Source organism: Xenopus laevis, chromosome 8S, assembly GCF_017654675.1.
Source record: "Xenopus laevis strain J_2021 chromosome 8S, Xenopus_laevis_v10.1, whole genome shotgun sequence".
Classification (NCBI taxonomy): Eukaryota; Metazoa; Chordata; class Amphibia; order Anura; family Pipidae; genus Xenopus; species Xenopus laevis.
Genome location: NC_054386.1, coordinates 79,504,674 through 79,521,086, shown reverse-complemented (window position 1 = coordinate 79,521,086; position 16,413 = coordinate 79,504,674).

Genomic DNA, 16,413 nt, shown 5'->3' with positions numbered 1-16,413 from the left:
ATGTGAATGAGAAGAGATAGGGGATGGAGAAAGTGACTGAATGTACTAAGGCAATACAAATAGAGAACCTACAGTAAACAGGCCAGCACAATAGCAGGTGCTGAACAGGTGAACAAGAGGATAAGTGTCAGAGAAGTTAATATGGCATAAAGAAGTGAATTAATAGAAGGAGGGATGGAGATAGAATGGGTGATAACCCAGAGAGAAGAAAGGGATGACCAACAGAACTGTTAAACTATTAGTTAGTTGCAATTGCAGATAGTAGGCAAGGGCAACAAAAGCAAAGGTATTGAAAAGGACAAATGTATACATAATGACTTATAGTAGAGAAGAGGAAACGTCATTCCAGATAGCATTCCAAAGTCATTAAATTCTGTGAAGGCAGTTGCCCAACACCACCCCCTCCACCTCCAGTTTGGATTCTAGAAGGCTTTCTCCATGAACTCGAGGTGAAAGGGAGGTGTCAGAGAAGGGATATAGCCATATAAACAGGATACAGAAGGGGACAGAGTCACAGGTCAAGAGGGTATCCTGTTTGTATACATGTTGTGGCAGGAGGAACGTGACAAGTGCTAAAGTGATGTTTAACCACTGTATGATGGAAAACAAGTGGCATTGGCTCTAACTCTTAGCATCCTGCAGAAAACAATGCTTGGAGCTAAACTTCAGGAACAATTGGGAATACCATGTTTTCCTTAAAGTAAGTGGCATAGTATCTGACACCCACAAATTGGCTTTGACTGCCTTTACAGTGGTATATAAAGATAGGGGTATATAACCTTTAAAGGAATACTATCGGACCCCTATTTCGTAAAAGATAATGTACAGTGATAAAATGATTACATATTTTAAATCGCATGTGTCCCTAAACATTGTTGGGCCCAAGTGCAACTGCATCTGCTGCTCTAATGATAATACTTTTTGCGTATCCAAGACCCAGTCTGTTCATTCTTGAACCAATCAACTTGGGATAATCACATGTTATATATACAAAGGAAGGGAAGTAAATCCATACGGCGAAGCCTTAATTAAAGGTGTTAAAAACATTTACTAAGGGCAGATTTACTAAGGGTCGAAGTGAATTCGAAGGAATTTTCGAAGTAAAAAAATTCGAAATTCGAAGTAATTTTTTGGATACTTCGACCATCGAATAGGATACTATGACTTCGAATTTACTTTGACTTCGATTCGAAGTAAAAATCATTGAATATTCGACCATTCGATAATTGAAGTACTGTCTCTTTAAAAAAAACTTCGACTTCAATACTTCACCAAATTAAAGCTGCCGAATTGCTATGTTAGCCTATGGGGACCTTCTACAACATTCTTTTAAGTCTTTACACATCAAATAAAAATCCTTAGATCGATCACTAAAATCATTCGTATCGTTCAATTCGAATGATTTAATCGTTTGATCGAACGATTTTTATTCGACCGCAGGATTGCCAAATTTGTTGAAAAACCTCGAATTCGATATTCGAATTCAACGTTTTTTAATCCGATGGTCGATTTTCAAAGTTTTTTGTACTTTGAAATTTGACCCTTGATAAATCTGCCCCTTAGAATAAGACAGAAAATTAATGCATACTCCTGAATATATCTTCATTAATATAAAACACACAGTATCTATGTAGAAGCTTACCATCAGATATAAAATGAAAGCTCAATTTTGCATCTGCTGATTTAAGTTTACCCTGATTTTACTTTTTTGTGGTCCCACCTAATTATAATGCATTTCCCTGATTGTACAATTTCCTGGATTTTACACCATTTTTTTCTGGTCCCCTGAGAAACGTAAAATGGGGGTTCTAGTGTAATTACAATAAGTTAAAGGATATTAAAAAAAGTGAGAACATAAACAAAGCACCCTAGACACAACATAATGATGGTATGATATACGTTGTTAATTAGTAGAGCATTCTGTTGAGCCAAGATGTATTGTAAGCAACACTGCAAAATATAATGCAACCATGCAGAGTATAGCTGTGCATTCTGAGCTTTGTGTTTGATGGTATGCTGACATTTTTGGTGTTGGTTTGGTTAAGATATGAGCAGTCTGAAAAATGTATTTCCTAAGTGGAAGCTCAATATTATTTATATAGGGCCATTGTGTCTTGCAGCACTTTTACGGACAAGACATGACAATTTATATCTACAAACAATGACTTCATACTGAAGCAGAAACATATTGTAAGTGTATGTAGTGTTAAAGACAATAGGGGTTGGACCCTCCACACCCTGAAAAGCTTATAGTTGTTGTGTGCAAGTCCGTCATTTTACCAAAACTATAAGTGATTTGTTGTGTCTAAAATTGTCAAGACACCCTCCCTCATATTCTCACAAATTAAAAAAATGCAATAATTCTCATTCCCATAATTGTTGGTGAGAGCCGACTCCAAGTGTGTCATCATGTATGCCATGGCTCTCAGGCTTTGATGCCTGGGTTGTGTTTTTGTTGTAATCTTTGTTTTATGTATACACTCTTCTATTGTACTGCCCTGCAGAATATGGTGGCACTTCATAAATGTGTGTTAATATTAATAACAACAATAACAATAGCTAGTCTAACTCTGTTGGGTCCAAGTCCGTAAACCTACTTTCAGTTAGAAGCTTTTCCAAGATTACAAATTTGGAAGTAACGCTGTAAAGATGTGAGGATGTGGGTAGGGACATGACTGCGGGAGACTATAAAGCATTTGGAGATAAGGTTATACTAGCAAATAATTTAGAGCAGAGTTGAATAAAGCAGTTGAGTGGCATCCCAATAAAAGGTAAGTAAAAGCAGCTGGTCAGCATATGATAAATGACAAATTCTGCAATGCTAACAGGTGTGTGCAGAAAAATGGGGAATATGGTGTGAGAGAGGATGATCCACTGAAGCTGTTCTTTAACAATACAGTGATGGAGCATTTGCTTCTAGGTTATGCTATAAAAGCCTGAATCAAAATATAACTTATTTTCTAGACCACTTGCTGTTTTGCATATAGAATATGGATAATCTTGATCACTGTTTGTTCTCTTCTCTTTATAAATGTGTTATTGTTCAGTGTAGGGACTAGAAGTTAATCAGCCATATACTTATCATAAACCATGGGCAAGATAACCTGTTTCACAAGCATATAACAATAAAGTTCACCAGTCAGGACCACCACTGAAACATTCGTCCTCCTCAGCTGTCCCAACTTATTCATTGTTCCTTCTATGATAAGAAGCACTGCTGAGTCTTTGGAGAGAAAGGGACTAATGACCAGGTCCATCTGTCTGCATAATAGTAAAATAATACGACATAAACCTTGGTCCCTCTGTCTTTGTCACATTGAAAAAAAGGACAATCACCCAGGTCTGTGTCACAATGTAAGGGAAGTAACAGATGCCTGTGTCTCTCTTTCTGTGTCCTAGTAAAGAAAAGGGACAGACGCCTATAACCCTCTATCTATGTCATAAATAAGGAAAAGGAAAGACTGTCTGTGTCACGGTGAAGCGGAAGATGCCTATGTCTCTTGGTTTGTGTTACATTCAAGGGAAACTAAAGTCTAAATTAGAATAATGCTAGAAATGCTGTATTTTGTATACTAAACATAAACTTACTGCACCAAAAGCCTAATTAAACAAAGCTTTCAAAGTTGGCCGCAGGGGGTCATCATCTTGTAACTTTGTTAAACATCTCTGCAAGACCAAGACTCTGCACATGCTCAGTGTGGGCTGCTTAGGGATCATCATAAATTATCAAACAGCACAAGTCAAATAATATCTGCCAGAAGCCGATACAGCAAGACTGATATCAGAATTTGAGGACTGCACTGGGTCCTTGTGTTGTCATGTAATCTAATAAGGATTTTATAGTTTTTGTATTGTTTAATACAAAAGTTCTCCAACTCTCCAGAACCAGTGGCTGCAGCAAAAAAATCCTCCAAATAGAATCCCAGTTTATCTATTTAAATCTGGCTCCATGATCTTTGTCCCAGCAGCTGGAGTTGGAAACATTAAAGAGAATGTAAAAAGGCAAAAATGAAATACCATTTTACTTTATTAACTGAAAAAGAAACCTATCTCCAATATACTGTAATTAAAAAATGTCTAACATTTTTATAAGAAATCTGACTGTATTCAGTGAAATTCTCCCTTTATGTACTTGTTCTCTCTGACTGCTGCAGACATGAATCTCGACACGGTCGCTGGCTGTTCTGCAAAGTCCCCCCCCCCCCGCCATATGAAAGTATGATTGTTTCCCTGCAGAGCAGTTAGAGACCGTCTGAAGTTTCCTATCTGCAGCAGTCAGAGCAAGTTACTGAAGGGAGAATCTCACTGCATATAGTCAAGTTTCTTATAAAAACAGTGCACATTTTCTAGTTTAAGTATTTTGGAGATAGGTTTCTTTTTCATTAAAGAATAAAAATTGGATTTCATTTTTTTGCCTTTAAATCCCCTTTAAGAGGCCAACAAACATCAGTTTATGTCTGTATCTAACTGTATACTGTAACATAGTAAGTTAGGTTGAAAAAAAACACAGGTCCACCAAGTTCAAGGCTATGGGGGTTATGTAATAAAAGACACTAAGTTTGCCCAGAAGCAGAGAACCATAGCAACCAATCAGTAGGGAGAATTTATTGGTCACCTGTTCAAAAGCAAAGATCCTATTGGTTGCTATAAGTTACTGATATATATATATATATATATATATATATATATATATATATATACATATATATATTATCAAAACAGGGGGGTTGTGGGAGCACTCTAAAGGCTTTAAAGTATATATATAAGTATAATAAATGCTATTGCATATGCATATATATATATATATATATATATATATATATATATATATATATATATATATATATATATATATATATACACACACATATATAACCTGCCTAACTGCTAGTTGATAGAGGAAGGCAAAAAAAAAAACATGTGAAACCTCTCCAATTTGCCTCAGAGGGAAAAAAACCCCATCCTGACTCAATATGGCAATCGGACCAGTCCCTGGATCAATTTGTACTATGAGCTATGATTCAGAATGATTCATTCTAAGGAAAACAGAATATGTGTAGGGGTCTTGGTTGCCTTCGTAACAGATGTATTATATCAGAATCCTCATTTTTAGCTCAGAGAAAGCTATATTTAGCCAGATATATCTTTGCTCAATGAGGTCTCTGTTTAAGCTGCAGTTTATGCTTACAGAATCTCCATGTAAGAATCTCTGTCTGTCATTTCCTCTTGCTATATTAAGCAGCTAGGCTAAAATGCATTAATTATTAACTTTTTTGTAAGGAAGCTCAGAGGACTTTAGCATCAACAGTGCACACACTCTTGCTCAGTACATCAGAAACACAACATCAGCTTTTCGATTGGTCTTCGTTATTAATTTCTTATGGTATTTAAATTCCTATTCTTTTGAACTGTACCTAAAAATTATTAGGAAAAACAGTGGGACAGGAATTGATGTAGACAATTCACATTCTGAAAAGTGCTGCCTAATGTACTGCCCTTACATAAAAAATAGAATTTCTCTGCTTGCAGAATGTGCAGTATATATATCAGTAGTATATTACAAAACATAAATACATCTACACGCACAGCAACAGCTACAGATGTATAAAGATCACATTTTATAAGGCATTACATGTGACCCTTCAGCAAGCATACAATACAGCAAATTGTGCAGAATAATGAGCATTACCTGGAAACCACCAGCCTTTATAATGTTTGCTAGATTGTATTCATAGCACCTTTTGTATCACCTAAGCCAATAAAAGTGACAGGGGATGTTCCACCTGAGCATTATTCAGAATCCACCAAACCAGCAAACACTATATTGTGACATGACTTTATTACAGCCAGCATATATTGTAGGAAATGAAAAGTGACCTTCATGTTTAGATGGGCCCTGGGAACATGCCCCATATGCCCATTCATATATTCATGCTGGACTTGTGCAGGCAAAATGCATGATGCCACTCAGCGTATATAAACCAGATATGTGGCATCATTGGATGATTTCTTACTTTCCCTTTATGTGTAGCTAATTTGTAGTCTAACCTACTTGTCTATTTATCATGTGCCCATAATTGTGCCTAACATCACTGCTACCAATTGCTACTAAATAAATTCATATTCATATAACATGACCCATCTATTCTCAGTCAGTGACCCCTTTGTCTCCTTCATATGAGAATGCTGGGAACAGTAGTTCATGAACAGCCAAAGAGTCAACGGTTAGGGTAAGGACACACGGGCAGATTCGGGATATCGCCTCTTCTTCAGGGCGCTAATCTCCCCGAACTGTATTCCCCTACCTTCCCGCCGGCTATAATGAAAAATCGCCAGCAGGATGGCACTCGCAGCACTTCATTTTCCAAAGTTGCCTCACGAGGAAGCTTCGGGCGACTTCGGAAAATCATCCCGATGACCACTTTTGCCCTCTCTTCTGTGTCCCATAGTTATTTTGACTCTTTTGCCTCACCCCCCTCTTGCTAGTCCTTTCCTGTTGAGACTGTCAGGTGTGAAAGTGAAAGAGCTTGCCAGGAACACTCTTGATATTAATAAGCCTATATGGGTGTTTATATCAAGTCACTGGGACTGTGGAATGTTTATCTCTGCGCCTATTATATGTGTTATTATTAAATACACACTGAAATACATGCTGCTGGAATGCCCTCTAGAAAGATCATCTTTGATAAGAACCTTTTGTTGTTTGTTTCACTGAGCCTTCCAATAAGTGAAGGTGGAGACAGGATGCCCATATTTTAGTCCATCTTCTCAAGAGACCCCTTAACTCATCATTAAACTATGCTGCTTTCCAAGGAAAGTCATTAAAGGGACACTCACATTAATATATCTGATGCTTTTTAATCAATCTCCTGTTTTCTCTGACATGTCTTTGGCAGCATTGGTAGGCATCACAATCTTCACCTTCCATTTCGAGTCTCCACTTCAGGCAAGGGATAAGGGCTTTGCAGCTTACTCTATCTCATTGTCAAGACAGGTTTTCTGTAGGTGTTTAGCAGAAGGTGAGGCTTCTGGAGATTATAGAAGGGTGGGTTAAGCAGTAAGTTTCACCTAAAAACCAGTATAATATAAAGAAAACATTTTATACTGTTGTTAATACCATTTAAATTGCATCCCTCCAGATCTATCAGTGTTTGACAAAAGACAACTAGTGTGAACTAAAACAGAGAAGAAATACAGTATAAATAACAACAAGCCTGCTTAAAGGGATACTGTCATGGGAAAAAAACATTTTTTCAAAATGAATCCGTTAATAGTGCTGCTCCAGCAGAATTCTGCACTGAAATCCATTTCTCAAAAGAGCAAACAGATTTTTTTATATTCAATTTTGAAATCTGACATGGGTCTAGACATATTGTCAATTTCCCAGCTGCCCCAAGTCATGTGACTTGTGCTCTGATAAACTTCAATCACTCTTTACTGCTGTACTGCAAGTTAGAGTATCACCCCCTCCCTTTTCCCCCCCAGCAGCCAAACAAAAGAACAATGTGAAGGTAACCAGATAGCAGCTCCCTAACACAAGATAACAGCTGCCTGGTAGATCTAAAAGCAGTACTCAATAGTAAAAACCCATGTCCCACTGAGACACATTCAGTTACATTGAGAAGGAAAAACAGCAACCTGCCAGAAAGCATTTCTCTCCTAAAGTGCAGGCACAAGTCACATGACTGGGGGCAGCTGGGAAATTGAGAAAATGTCTAGCCCCATGTCAGATTTTAAAATTGAATATAAAAAAATCTGTTTGCTCTTTTGAGAAATGGATTTCAGTGCAGAATTCTGCCAGAGCAGCACTATTAACTGATTCATTTTTAAAAAAATGTTTTTTCCCATGACACTATCTCTTTAAGGCTATGGGCAAACAGACTGTTGGCTTTGGCTGTTGTCATCCTGTGCATATTTGCATTTGGCCGGAGCCAACAGCCTGTGCCCATAGCCTAAATATATGGACAAGAGCTGATTCCATCTGAATGAATGTTAATGCTTTTGATAGAGCTCATTCCTATCTGCATGGTTAAATGATGTCTGAAATACATGCATGGGTGCTGCAGGTTTGCACAATATATGAATGTTGTTTGGCTCTACAGATCTCTCTTTGGGACAACAGTGGTTAAATATTCTTCATGTCTGATTCCTGGAATAAACCATTTCCTCTTTGTGTGGGGGGTTGGTAGGTAGGGATATAATTAGTCTTAATATATACTCCTGCAGCGCCAGAGGCGTTGATGATTTTGCTCCGGAAGACAATTCGTTCTTGTTTATATAATGGGGAGGCTGAAGAAGGAGGGGAGATAAGCACAGATAACACAACCCGATAAGATTCCGAACCTCTCTTCTTGGGACACACTGCACCATGTATATTATACAAGTTATACAAGTGGTAAACTCATCAACTTGGTTCCCTTTTCTCTTCCTCAGTTATCTTACCTCAGAGTAGGGACAAGTAATATTATCACCCTAGACAATTAAAATTGGCCTGCTATACACATGCCCACAATCACGTACCTGCCTGACTCTCTCTGCCTGTCACACTCTACCTTTTCTCGCTCCCCACTTGTCCCTCTTTCCCCGCTTGCTTATGCATCTGCATAGTCCCAAAGTCCAACTCTACCCCCTTTGCTGTGTGACCTGGTAGCAAAAATGGACACATGCATAGGAAACCATATGTTTAATATGTCCCTATGGCTTTAAATCCCTACACTTCCTTATCTCCCCAGTTGCTGGGCAGATGCCCATGTATCTAATTTCCATGTTTCAGCTATTGGCCTACTAGCCTATGACCACTTCCTGGCACACTTTAACATAGTGCCTGATTAGGGGTGGATCTTCCTCTTTGGCTTCTGGTTGCTCATCAAGCTGGATCTGTTAGAGGGAGCCTGGGTGAAGGCCCAGTAAAGTTGTTCTGCCCTAGAGGGATCAGTCCCTGTAGTGATAAATCAGGGAGAAGGGACCCTATGGTCAGCCAGTGACAGGGTAATTGCTTTTCATAGTACCGTTTAGAAGAGTAAGATAGAGAGGTTAAATAGCATGAGCAGCCGGTACTCCTACAAGGCGTAGCTCTCCCCTAGGCTCTGAGTTTGCCTATAATGAAGAGATCACGGCTGGAAAGGGAATCAGGCTTTCGATTTATTCTCCCTGAGCATTCCACTGTATGGTTTCATGGATAATGCCTGGGCATTCCATCCTAGAGGTGACAATAAACTACCCTGCTTACGTCCACATGGTGCAACATTGTGCTGTCTCTGCCTGAACAATCCTGGCATATTGATTTTCTTTGCCTCTGTGGATGGTGAGTACTACCCTGTGGATCTATTGAACAATAAAAGTTATTTTGTTTGCTGCAAGTACCTTCTGGCATCTTTACTTTATTTGTGAGGTGTAGTTTGACTACACCATTCCAGCCTTGTGTGTTAGAGTCAAGTGCAACCCTTGCTCTACAGTACATACAGTAGCTGGACATTAACCTTGTTGGACTAATGTAGCCCAAATTAGAGTTACACATGTTTCTATTATTCATGGGGACGGATTTCGGGGTAGAAATAGGCAGAAGAGGCATGTGCACTGGGTGCTAGTGTCACTCCACACCATTGTGCTTTAGGCACCTGCTTCTTCCATCTACCCTTAGTTATGGCTTTGTCTTCCCCATCTGGACAGATGCTGGATATACTAAGCTCTGGCTGCATGGATACTCTTTATTAAAGGGCACCTGTTGGCCAAAAATATTATCTTCAACCAAAGGTGCAGGCTAATAGAATCCGGTTGGGGGTAACAGTAATTTTGTATAAAAAAATTATTGCTCTCGTCCGGCGCTAGGACACTCGCACCAGAAGGTAGTGTACATGTGTTCACATTATGCGATTCTGACGTCATGTGCATGCACATAATAAACATGTCGCAGAATTTGCTCATTATGTGCATGTATGTGCCTCAACATGGCCTCTCATATTAGGAGCTTTTTCCCTCTTATAAGGGGCATAATAAGTTATTGATAATAATATATTGAGTTATTGATTGCACAGTTGCTATGGGGCCAAACAGTAACCTGTGGGTGTAAAGACATGAAGTATAACAAGATTATCATTTTCATTTGGTTAGGACAAATATCCCTATGTTGAGGTTTTAAATACAAGGTGAAATCACTAGGCACTGTTGGACACCAAATGGGCTCCCAGGACCCACAAGAATATTTCTGGAGCCTCCACAGGGAGTTTAAGGTATTGGCATATGGGGAGGTTTGTCACCCTCCTTAAAGTAATTCGCCAGTGGGAAACCATATGTGCGGCAACTTCGGACTGCTTTGGAAAACAAAGTGCTGTGTATAGTTCCCGCCAGCAATTTACTTTATTGCTGGAGGGAAAGCATTTCAGTGAGATTTGTCGCTTGCAGTAGGGCAAATTTTAATGCAGGCTACAAATCTCCTTGGGGAAAATGTGATAAAATTCACAAAGATCAAAACTTTGCGAATATAAATTGGTGTGTCGCAATGTAATATTCTTTATTAGGGTTTTATTGCATCGAGAATCTTTAACCTTTAACACCAGCTCTGCAGTTAAATATTTTGTTGCAAATATTGATTTGCGATCGCAAAATGTTATTACATACACTGCGAATGTTCGCAAGCTATACCATTCTCAATCGTTATCTTACTGTCGTGTGAGCAGCAAAGTGCGCGCAAAGGCAAAATGTATCACTTTGTGAACATTTATTCCTATTGCGAACGAATTGCGAATGATTTTTGCGCTAGCGACCGATATTACATTCTCCCCTTTGTGTGTCAATTCCCTAAAGCAGGTTCAAAAAATAGACTCTATAGCAAAGCTGCAATAAGCAAAACAATCCATACAACTGTGAGGGAAGAAACTGCAATTACACTTTGTTTTGTATCATTAAGCTTTTAACACATTCTTATATCATGCTGTATATTTTTCTTTTCTATAATACTGTTTATGTTACTTTTGTTTGTTTTTCTTATCTTTCTGACATTGCTATTTAAAACTCAGAGGGCCTTTCCTTCATTCAGTGAGTAAACAATTGTATGTCTGCATCTTCCAGACTAAAACAATGGAGCTGCATGAAAAACACTCTGCCTTAAAGGCAACATATACCGTAACTTTGTCCTTAAAACTGACCTTACATTTTAAAATCTGCTCTTTTGTTGAGGTAGCCAGACAAAGGGGATCTTTGCCAGCTATATGTGGGGCTAAATCAGGCTGTAGGTCACCTAATGAGCGGATTTCTTCCTGATATGCCCTAGGGCCCAATGATCGGATCACGACAAGGAGAATACAGGCAGTCGGATCGAGGACCACATCCAACGGCCGCACAAAGGCCAGTAAGCAAGCAAGTAAGCCAAAAATGATCTCCAGTTGCCTCCTGTTACCTATAGTGATGAGTGAACTTGCGGCATTTTCCACCATCAATAACTGTTAAACTTTACTGAAATGCATTGGAGTCAATTGAAAGGCAAAATTATATTGTGGTTAAGGCATTTTTAGCCACAAAACTGTTCTGGGTTGAAAAAGTTTGCTCCGCATACCTATAATGGGATTTGCGATACTTGCTATAAAACAACTGAACTAACGGGGCAACTAAAAGTATTTGGGACTTGGGACAAAATCAATTTTAGAGCCCCTCTAAGGTTGCCACCTCTCTGGTTTTCAAATGGACAGCTGGTTTTCGGAAAGGGCTGTCAAGTTCGAAACTGCAAATATAGAAAACCGGGCAGGACTCTCTGAGATTGATACGGTGATCGACCAATTGCCACGTCATAGCCCCTCCCCGTGACAGAACCTCCCACCCTGCCGATATCACTGCCTCACCTCCACTACTTCTCCGTTCTGTGCCAATTATGTCACCACCCTTCCCTCAGCCCAGAGTTAGCGTGGGTAAAGGTGGCAACCCTAGGAACCCCTTAATTTTGGGAATAAGATATTTTCATACAAAAACATGTCAACATCCCAAACTAGAATCTCTGCACTGAGCAACTGCTGCCTGAAACTGCACACTTCTGCATTTAAGGACTAGTTGCGGTCTTGTAAGGAGTCGACAAATTCACAGTTTGATTCGGGATTGGTCAAATCCTAACATAGAGCTGTATTTTAAACTAGTTCTGTTACCACATAATTCACATAATAATTTCCCCATCTTAACTATAATATTTAATAGTATCACAATAGAGGTTCTGATTTTATATATTTATATAGTTAATAAATCCAATAAATCTGTTATCTCTGTCTCTGCTAAACCCTTATCTCTTTGACTCTTAATGTGGCCATGCATTCATTCATTTGGCAATATATTGAGATGGGCGATTTTGAGATGATAGCATCATTTGGTCCCAGACTGGATCATTATGACGGGAATACAGGCTGTAGGGATGAGGACCACAGAAATGAGCTGAGTTTCAAACCTGCCTGACGAACAGTTTCCCAATTTTTAGCCAGATATTGGGCTCTATACACAAAGGGGCATATATATTATGCTGTGTAAAATGAAACTACGGTGTAAAAAGCTGTGTAAAATAAATGGCGAATATATAAAGGCGTGCGTTATTTACACCATGCGAACGACAGATTTGTGGCCGTTATTTTACATTGCTTCTGGTGAAGGTCACTATAAGGCAGGGATCTCCAACCTTTTATGTCCATGAGCCACATTTAAATGGAAAAAGGCAACACAAGCAACACAAGCATGAAAAAATTCTTGGGGGTACCAAATAATGGCTGTGACTAGATATTTGACAGTCCCTATGTAGATTGGCAGTGTACAGGAGGCTCCGTTTGGCAATATACATGGTCTTTATGACTCCAAGGCAGGAATTAAAAAATAAGCACCTGCTTTGAGGCCACAAGGAGCAACATCCCAGGGACTGGTGAGCAACATGTTGCTCGTGAGTCACTGGTTAGGGACCACTGCTCTAAAGAAAACCCATAAAAAATGTTACCATCTTTTTTACACGATTTTTTAGATGGCGAAGCCTGACGATGTTTGGTGTATTATCCAGCTCTTTTTTCACAACATAATAAATATGTCCTGAAGTGTGGCAGCAGCGCTGGGCCAGTCTTGCCCGCAGGACCGGATTTGTGGAAAGGCCACCAAGGCCCAGGCCTAGGGCGGCAGGATTTCAGGGGTCGGCATGCTGCCCAACCACACCCACATTGGTTCAGAAACACTGGGAATTCGCTATAGATACAATAATTTTAAAAATTTTCTGTGTGCCAATCTCCATTGCTCCAGTCCCAATGATGACAATTTGCATGAATAAAGGGGAGGGGACAGGGGCGATGAACGCCAGTGGGCCTAGGGGCGCCCGCTATGTAAATCCGGCCCTGCCGCCCCAATGGCCTAGGCAGCCAGGCCGGTGGCAGTGCCCGATAGGCACACGATTGCTTGAAAACCAAAAAACGCATATACGCAAAAATGGCACGCACGAGAATAGGGTGTGTGCTCAACAAGGCAGCAAGTGCCGACCAGAGCGGCAGACGGTACCGGACTAGGAGTAGGAGACAGAGAAGGTGCGGCCCTGGTGCCCTCTCCTGCTTTGCACCCTAGGCACGTGCCTACCCTGCCTACGCCTAGTTCTGGCCCTGTGTGGCATGAGGCCAGTTACCAGGCAAAAAGCTGCCTCTGCTAACTTTAAGGCTAAGGCCACACTAGGCGATAGCGCCGCGATTTGACTCGCGGCGACTTTTAAGCCGCAATCGCTGGGGAAACTTTTGCGCTGGCGTCTATGGGGAATCGCGACAAATCGCCAGCGTAAAAACACACGCGGCGATCTTTTCTCTACTGTCGCTCGAAATTGCCTCGCTAGGCGATTTCGAGCGACAATAGAAAAAAGATCGCCGCGTGTGTTTTTACGCTGGCGATTTGTCGCGATTCCCCATAGACGCCAGCGCAAAAGTTTCCCCAGCGATTGCGGCTTAAAAGTCGCGGCGAAAAGTCGCTGCGAGTCAAATCGCGGCGCTATCGCCTAGTGTGGCCTTAGCCTAAGAGCAGAATTTCCATATTTTAAAATGAAAATTTGCCCAATGAGCACTCAGTTAACTCTAGACCTGGCAGTAAAATGAATTTGGAAATGCATAGGTTAATCAGCTTGATTTGACAAGGAGCTTTTGCCGTGATTATATCTGACTCATTGAATTTCATTTTCCTGATATATTTAAATGACATTCGTTCAGCACTGTCACCATAGAAATACAGAAAACCATCCCAAAGCCTATAATTATGGGGGTTTTTTTGTTTTTTTTAACGTGTGTCACAAAGTCCTCGAAACTAATCAGAAAAGATATTGTTATTTTTTGTGCTGCTGGGTATAATTTCCTATTGTCTGCAAAAAAAGAAGAAAAAGAAACAATATATATCCGATTTCAGATTTAGCAGTAGTTCCATATGAGTTGTGGTATTTTGTGGAAAGCCTTCCAGCAATCCTACTAATTGCTTTCATAATTATTCTGTCACAGATTAGCAAACCTTCAATTCACTGAGTAATCCATCTTGGAAATCCATCTGTATATGTGTGTGTGATCTAATACTGGAATGTTTTATTTGTGCAAGTGAATTAAAGAGAATAATTCTGCTGAGCATAATGTATGGAAATTAAATATACAAATATATCTTCTTAATTTATGGCATTACTAAAGCTACCACACAGATGGGCAGAGTAATCTCCTCTGAGCAGCTGAAAGGCAATTGAGCAGATCCCTAGACAAGTACAATTTTATTCCATTCTTTTAATGGGCTGATACATACAGCACTTTTTCATAGAGGCCATAAACAAGCAGGTTATCTTCTATGTTTTTGTTAAAGGTTTGAGCAGGTTCAAAACAGTAGCAAATATATATATATATATATATATATATATATATATATATATATATATATATATATATATATATATAAAAATGTGAATACATTTCTTAAAAAATTAAAACTTACTTTTATTTAATACATGTTAAAAAGTTGGTCAGGTCAACGTTTCGGTCTCCATCTTAGACTTTTTAACATGTATTAAATAAAAGTAAGTTTTAATTTTTTAAGAAATCCTGGTGTGCATACATTTATTCACATTTTTTGTATGGAAGCACGTATGGATAGCACCTGGGTCGGAATTTAACTAATGGTGTGCGGAGAATAACTTTGAGACTATATATATATATATATATATATATATATATATATATATATATATATATATATATATATATATATATATATATATATATATATATATATAAAAATGTAAATATTTCCTTGAAACTACAATTATTTAGGTCCTCAATGGGTTAACACACTCGGCCCTGTAATTCCCACTTGCCCTCTACCAGGCAATACGTTTAGGGTTATAGGTTCCCTTGTGTCTTTCTATTCAGAGATGTGAAACCCAAAGAGTCAACACTCTCCCTAACATTACAGTCGGATGTTTTTTTCGTCTGATTCTGGAGTTTCACTTAAGCAGCTCTCCAGGAAATTCATAGGATTATGGGAAATGATTGCTTGATTTTTATCTGCAACCCACAGTAAGCAACAAATATTTTTTCTTTTTAATTATTGTAAGAATAAATCTTTTATTTGGCCAAAATTGTTGTGCGAAAAATGCTGTTTATTTAAGCTGCCTGCTATATCTTAAAGCAAACATGTGGCTTCCTAAAATAAACCACCAAGCCAACTATTACATTGGCGTTCTATGAATAGAGTGATCCATCACAAAGTGTTTTTACGGTATATGTGCTTAATATGTTGACTTACTGAGTGATGAAGAAGAAAAATGTATAGCTTGAACGCGATGTTAGCTGTAGCAATAATGCCTCGACCTTTTACAGACTGAGAATAGTGCAAGTCTGTTTAGTGCTGAAAAAGGGCCTCTATAGCAGGTGTTAAACTATTGAAATTCCTAATATTGACCACCACCTTTCAGTTTTGAGTAAATGTTTAGGGCAGAGACACACACGAAGATTCAGGGACTCTTCTTCGGGCGACTAATCTCCCTGAAAAGCCTTCCGGCTGGCTAGAATCGAAAACGCTGGTGGGATGGCACTCGGATCACTTCGTTTTCCAAAGTCGCCCAAAGTTGCCCCTAGTGGAAACTTCAGGCTACTTCGGAAAACAAAGTGCTCCGAGTGCCAATGCGGGAAGTCAGTTTGGGGAGATATGTCGCCCGAAGTAGAGCCGATTTGTGGCTGGGCGACTAAATCTCCCTGAGTCTCTGCCCTTAAAGGAGAACTAAAGCCTAACTAAAGAAGTAGCTAGAAATGTTTTACATTATGTTCTGAGCTTCTGTATCAGCCCAAGGCCACCACAGCAGTAAAGATCTGTGTCTCCAAAGATGCCCCAGTAGCTCCCCATCTTCTTTTCTGCTGATTCACTGCACATGCTTTGGGCTGTTGTCACTTACTAGGCTTA